This window comes from Portunus trituberculatus, chromosome 50 (assembly GCF_017591435.1).
Source record: "Portunus trituberculatus isolate SZX2019 chromosome 50, ASM1759143v1, whole genome shotgun sequence".
NCBI lineage: Eukaryota > Metazoa > Arthropoda > Malacostraca > Decapoda > Portunidae > Portunus > Portunus trituberculatus.
Window position 1 is genome coordinate 19151175 of NC_059304.1, and position 7500 is coordinate 19158674.

General features: G+C 37.6%; 1 protein-coding gene across 1 annotated transcript in view; it reads right to left on the reverse strand.

Moving 5' to 3' along the window:
• LOC123499809 (dipeptidase 1-like) overlaps window positions 1-7500 on the reverse strand; it is a 138109-nt gene that overhangs the window by 42641 nt on the left and 87968 nt on the right. The window lies entirely within an intron of this gene.

Consider the following 7500-nt stretch of genomic DNA (forward strand, 5'->3'; position numbering starts at 1 on the left):
GGGAGGTACGGAGCTGTTAAAAGGCGTGGGTCTCTTTCCTCCTCCTCCTCCTCCTCCTCCTCCTCCTCCTTTTCATGTTCTTTTCCTATCTCTTTCTGTTATTTCCTTTTTGGTGTTATTGGTGGTGGTGGTGGTGGTGGTAGTAGTAGTAGTAGTAGTAGTAGTAGTAGTAGTAGTAGTAGTAGTAGTAGTAAGAGTAGCAGTACTAGAACAATAAGGGGTACAAAAACCAGAAAAAAAATAGTAGTAGTAGTAGTAGTAGTAGAAACACCATCACCATCACAACCACCATCACCACCACCACCACCACCACCGACAGCATGAAGGTCACACAGAAGAGACGAGCATGAACGGTAATGAATGAGTAGGCAATAAATAATGAACAATGACGCCCGTAACAACACAATGCCATGCTGCTCTACATATACTTAAACAAACATTGATTAGGAAAACACTCCTCCATCACTCACCTGCAAAATAAAGACAATTAATTAAGAGGGCAAATAATACATAGCAACACACACACACACACACACACACACACACACACACACACACACACACACAAACTTTTCCACGTGTTTTTCTTCTTTCACTCCTAAATACATGTTCCTTTCATCCTTTCAAGTATAGACGAATGCTCTCTCTCTCTCTCTCTCTCTCTCTCTCTCTCTCTCTCTCTCTCTCTCTCTCTCTCTCTCTCTCTCTCTCTGGAATGCAAAGAATGGCATATCAACATTGCATTGTATATCTTTTTTCTCCTTTTATTTCTTTCTCTCTCATTTTTCTTCCATCTTTAACAATGCGTCTCTCCTCCTCCTCCTCCTCCTCCTCCTCCTCCTCCTCCTCCTCCTCCTCCTCCTCCTCCTCTTATCTCTCTCTGTCCTCCTCTGCTTCCTCCTCCTTTATTAATTCCTTCTTTATTAATTTATGCAATATTTATGTCAAGAATGGCCAGTGTAATAATGGAAATAAATTATATTCTCTTCTTTTCTGTTCTTCCTCCTCCTCCTCCTCCTCCTCCTCCTCCTCCTCCTCCTCCTCCTCCTCCTCCTCCTCCTCTCTCTCTTCCTCTCTCCTCTCTCCTCCTCTCTCCTCTCCTCCTCTCTCTCTCTCTCTCTCTCTCTCTCTCTCTCTCTCTCTCTCTCTCTCTCTCTCTCTCTCTCTCTCTCTCTGTCTTTCTCCTCCTCCTCTTCCTCTCTCTCCTCTCTGTCTTTTTCCTCCTTCTCCTCCTCCTCCTCCTCCTCCCTTTAAAACTTAAATAAAATAGACATCCACTATATTAATGTAAAAATGGTCAAAATAGTACCATTAGAGTACAGATTCAGAGACCACAAAGCCTTTTATTTTTCATTCTAATTAATCACGTTTTGTTTTTTCCCTTATTGGTCTAAAAAATAACCAAAAAAAAAAAAAACATGTCGAAATAAAAGAAGAAAATTTTACGTTGAAAGTCACGCAAACGGACAGACTGATAAAGAAACAGACAGACATACATACATACAGACAGACAGACAGACAGACAGATGGGGAAAAAAGAGAGATACAGAGAGACAGACAAACACATAGACAAATGAACAAACAAACAAACAAACGAAATCAATCAGCAAGAGTATATACATTTTCTAACAAATAACAACTGGCATGGGATTTCTCTCTCTCTCTCTCTCTCTCTCTCTCTCTCTCTCTCTCTCGGCAAGGTATCTTTTCCTCCATCAGTCTCAATTCCCTTCACTCCAGCATTCCATCTCCCTTCCCTCGAGGACACCCCTTCCTCTTTGTCTCTCTCTTTTATCCCTCCCACGATAGCTATGAAATTCGCCGAGGTGAGAGAGAGAGAGAGAGAGAGAGAGAGTGTGTGTGTGTGTGTGTTTTACTTATCCTACTAATCTTCTCTCTCATTTCCTTATCTTTCTCTTTCCTTTACTTTCTTTTCTTTCATCTGTTTTTTCTTCTTTCTTTTTCTTCTTTTTCTTTCCCTTTTCTTACGTTTATTTTTTCTAGTATCTTATTATTCATTTTCTTTCTGTTTTTCTCCACTTCTCTTTTTCCTTTCTTTTTCTCTCTCTATTCTTCTTTTTCATCATTATTTTCCTCCTTTTCCTCCAGTTATTTTAAGGAAGGAAGGAAGGAAGGAAGGAAGGAAGGAGGGAAGGAGATAAGGAAGGAAGAGCTTGTCTCTCTATACTTCCCTCCATTCTCTCTTATCTCTCTCTTCCTTCATTTTCTCTCATCTCCATCTTCTGTGCTATTTCATTTCTCCCTTTCATTGTATTTGTCGTCAGAGCAATCCTTTCATACTTCTCTTCTCTCCTCTCTTCTTCTTTCTCCTTCCCCATCTCCCTCTATCTCTCTTAATCTCTCTGCCAGTACTCTCTCTTTTTTTCTCTTATTTATTTATACCATGCGGGCTTTTTCACGGGAATTTCTGGGCTAAAGGGGATTCTTTTTTGTGGTACCTCCTATCTCAAAGCCCACCCGCTAGGAAACCGTTACCCCGAGTGAGGAAGCCCTATCTACACTCGGACCGTGGACAGGATTCGAACCCGTGCGCTTGGAGACCCCTCTGACCCCAAAGCACGCATGGTCCACTATACCACGGCGGCACCCTTTCTTCCTCCTCCTCCTCCTCCTCCTCCTCCTCCTCCTCTGTCTCTTTCTCATTACCCTCCTTTTACGAACCAATGCTCCGTAATGAAAGACAAACACAAAATCTTCATCTCGTTATTTGATCTCTTTATCTTATGTTTGATTATTTTCAGATTAAAACATCTCAATTTTGGGGAACGATGTTTTTTTTTTTTTGTTTTTCAGTGTATTATTTTTTTTTTTTTTTTTTTCTATCCTTTTAATATTCTCTCTTCGTCTTTCGCTTAGCTTAATTATCTTGCCAAATGGGAAAGACTGGTTAAGGAAGCAGTATTAATTCTCATCTTCCTCTTCTTCTTCTTCCTCTTCTTCTTCCTCCTCCTCCTCCTCCTCCTCCTCTTCTCCAGACACGTATATTTCATTATCATCTCAAGTGCCTTTTTAAAATTCTGTGCTAACTTCGTTTTTGCCGAAATTCGCCTTTTCTCCATAATTTCAATTCCCTGGATTATGACACACGCTTCTGCTGCTACCTCCTCCTCCTCCTCCTCCTCCTCCTCCTCCTCCTCCTCCTCCTCCTCCTCCTCCTTCTTCACCTTCACTACCTCCTCCTACTCTTCTTACTCTTCCTCTCTCCCGTATGTGTGTTGTGGTGATGTTTCCCTTTGTGTCTGTGTATGCATATGTTTGTGTGTCATTTCTCCTCCTCCTCCTTTTCTTCTTACCCCTCCTCCTTCTCCTCATCCTCTTCCTCCTCTTCTTTCTACTCCTCCTCCACCCTCTGGTCCATATAGTTTACCTTATCTTTCACTACCTCCTATCTATCACACTATCACCCTCCATATTAAACACAGACATGAATCCATTTCCCTCTTCTTCCCCCCCCTTCTTTTTTTTTAGGGGGGCATCTCCGACGTAGAGGGAGGTGGGTGGGGAGGAGCCTTCTTCTATGCTATCCTATCTCTCCCACCAAGAGTGTAGAATAGTTACCCACAAACAGCCTGGTAAAGACATCCATGGTCTGTATTCCTTGTGTTTCTTTGTGTTTCTTTGTGTTTCTTTGTGTTTCTCTGTATTCTGGTGTTGCTGATCCTTCTGGTGTTGTTTGTTGATGTTGCTCTTGTCACAGTTTGATCGTTCTTGATTTTTTTTTTTTCTTCTTCTTTCCTCTTGTGCTTCTTTTTAGTCTTTTTGTTGTTGGTGGTGGTGGTGATGCTTTTGTTGTTGTTGTTGTTGTTGGTGGTGGTGGTGGTGGTGGTGGTGTTGTTGTTGTTGTTGTTGTTGTTGTTGTTGATGGTGGTGGTGGTGGTGGTGGTTGTTGTTGTTGTTGTTGTTGGTGGTGTTGTTGCTGTTTTTGTTGTCCTCCTCCTCCTCCTCCTCCTCCTCCTCCTCCTCCTCCTCCTCCTCCTCCTCCTCCTCCTCCTCCTCCTCCTCCTCCTCTCTCTCGTCCTCCTTTCTTCCTCCTTCTTTTTCTTGATCTTCTTCTTCTTGATCTTGTTTTCCTGATCCTCTTTTCTTTCATTACCCTTGGTGGTGCTATTTTTGTTGTTATTCTCCTCCTCCTCCTCCTCCTCCTCCTCCTCCTCCTCCTCCTCCTCCTCCTCCTCCTCCTCCTCCTCCATCCTCTATTTTTTATTTCTTCGTTCTTGTAATTGTTCTTAATCTTGTTCTCCTCCTATTTTCTTTCTCTTTCCTTCCTCTCGTCTCGCAACTTTTTTTTACTTTCTTTTATTTTTTTTTACTTTAAAAGGATTATTTTGTGATTCTATACATATATACTTAGTTGTATCGGATAATAAAATGTTTCAAATGTTTTAAGCCGCCGTGGTACAGTGGAACCATGCGTGCTTTGGGGTCCGACGGGTCTCAAGCGCACGGGTTCGAATCCTGTCCACGGTCTGAGTGCAGGTGGGCTTCCTCACTCGGGGCAACGGTTTACTAGTGGGTGGGCTTTGAGATAGGAAGTACCACAAAAAGTATCACCATTAGCCCAGAAATTCCCGTGAAAAGCCCACGTGGTATAAAAAAATAATAATAAAGTTTCCTTATGATGGCACTACGAGGAAACCAGCGCCACATATTGGAGTTCCGAGCAATGTGGCAATACAGTGCAATGCGGCGAGAGAATTATGACCTGTTGTTGTCATTGAGATATTGACAGGTACGTATATTCTCGGTACGTAGCGTGACTTCATGTGGCGCAATGCTGAAAGGATTTAGTTTTTTTTTTTTTTTGCTGTTTTTGGGAAATGTATCTTGTTTTCATATAATGTTGTAGTCTTTTTTTTTTTTTTTTTTGTGTGTGTAATGCGGAGTGAAGAGAAGTGTTTTTGTTGTGTTTTCTTCATAAATATGTAATACTTCTTCAAGAAAACCTCATGAATAGTTCTTAAATAATACGTCTTCATAAATATTCATTCATAAAACTCCTTCATAAATATTTCTTTATAAATACTCCTTAATAAATACTCCTTCATAAATACCCCTTCATAAATACTCCTTCATAAATATTTCTTTATAAATACTTCTTCATAAATGCTCCTTCATAAATATTCCTTCATAAATAATACTTTTTCTTCACAGATAAAACACCATTTCAGGTTTTTTTCGTTTTTTCAGTGTTTTTTCAGTGGTTCATTGATTACTTTCCTTCCTTTTTGCCGGTAATACAAATATTTTCATTCTTTTCATATGAGTTCATTTTCTTTTCCTTGTTTTTAGATAATGCAAGTCTTTTTTCTTCTTTGTTTAGTGCAATACTGAGTGACAAGAAGCATTTTTTTTTTCTTCACAAATAGTGTTCTCCTTTTTTACAATACTTCACTGATTCTCTTTTTTTTTTTTCTTCTTCACAAATCATGTTCTGTTTTTATTTATTTTTTCAGTACACAGATTTTTTTTCTTCATAAATAATGTTCAGCTTTTTCGTTTTTTTTTAATAGTTCACAGATTTTTTTTTCTATACAAATACTGTTCAGTTATTTTTATTTCTTTCAATACATCACTGGTTATTTATCTTCTTTTTTTTTGAGGTAATACATTTTTCTTTTCTTTTTCCAGATAATACACGAGTCAATTTTCCTCCTGTGAATGCACAAAGTAATTTCAATTGTGATTATTTTTCAAGTAATGTAGAAGTCATTTTATTTCCAGATATCACGAAGCTCAATTTCTTTTTTTTTTTTTTACTCTTTCATTTTTTTTCAGATAATAAATGTCTTTAATTATTGTCTTTTTGATATATATTTTAATCTCCTGACGGAAGGTGGACGTAAAGCTTTCCTCCTAATTTTTCAGGGAATATACAAGTCGATCATTATTATTATTATTATTATTATTATTATTACAATTATTATCATTACTATCATTATCATTATTATTATTATTATCATTATCACTATTATTATTATTATTATCATTATTCTTATTATTACTATCATTACTATTGTTGTTATTATACCATCACTATTATTGTTATTTTCAGGAAACACACACACACACACACACACACACACAGTTTTCTCCTCTTTTAAGGAACTGGCAATCAAGTGGGGCTTTTCTTAATCTTTTGTTGCCCTTGGCTATGTTCCCTCTTGCATAAAAAATATTACTATTATTATTATTTTCCAGGAAACACACACACACACACACACACACACACACACACACACACACACACACACACACATCGTTTTTCTCCTCCCCTCAGGCAATACACAAGTCAAGCAAGGTTCTTTTGATGAGATATTCAGCAGGCAGCGGGTCAGTTAAGTATTCAGCGAGGCACACACGCGGCAGTCTGCGCCACCCAACTCTGCCTAATTACTAACCTCCCTTTTTAAAACCACCACGGGGAAAATAGACAAAAGGAAAGGAAAAAGGAAAAAATGTAGGGAAGGAGGAAATATTATACGCCAAATATTGAGAGTTCCCTTTGCTAACCTCCGTTTTCAAACCCACTAGGAAAAGAAAAGAAAATATAGAAAAGAAAAAGATAAAAGAATAGAGGGAAGGAGAAAAAGTCATGCACCAAATATTGAGTTTCCTTACTTAATTTTTTTTTTCCATATCTGCCAACTTTCCTTTTTAAAACCACCAGGAAAAAGAAAAGAAAATATAAAAAAGGAAAAGAAAATAGATAAAAAGCTGAAAAAAATATGTACTAGATATTGGGAGCTTTTCTTAATATTTTCCTTATTTTCCAACCTCTCGCTTTAAAACCATCACGGGAAAGAAAATATACAGGAGGAAAAGAAAATAAATAGAAAAAATAACGGTAAAAAAATATGTAAAAGAAAAAGAAAAAAATAGAAAGAAAAGCTGAAAAAAACAATGCACCATATGTCAAATTTCCTCATTTATTTTTTTCCTTATTTTCCACCACCACGAAAAACGAAAATAGACAAATGGAAAAGAAAAAGAAAAAAATATAGGAAAAAAAAAATATGCCTCAAATATCAAGTTTCCAATATATTTTTCTTCCTAATTTTCCTCTCTCCCTTTTTATTCGATTTTCCTTCTTCCTTCATAATTTCTCTCTCGTTTCTATCTTCCATTTTCTTCTCATTAACTTTCCGCTTCCCTTTTGAGTTTCCTTTCTTATTTTCCTCTTTTATTTTCTATTCGTATTTCTTCCTTCATCATTTCTCTCTCGTTTCTGTCTTCCATTTTCTTTTAATCAACTTTTTCCTCCCGTCTTGATTTATTTTTTTCTTTTCATTCCTTTTCTTCATGAGCCGGGAAGGAGGAAAAAAAAGTGAAAAGAGGAAAAGAAAAATTTAAAAGACCCCAGACTAATTATCAGGAATCGTCTGTGAACCTTACTGATTTATTTTCCCTTTTTTCCTTTTTTTTGGGGAGGACAAAGGAAGAAGAACGGGAAAAAAAAGGAAGAGAGGAAAAAATGAAGGA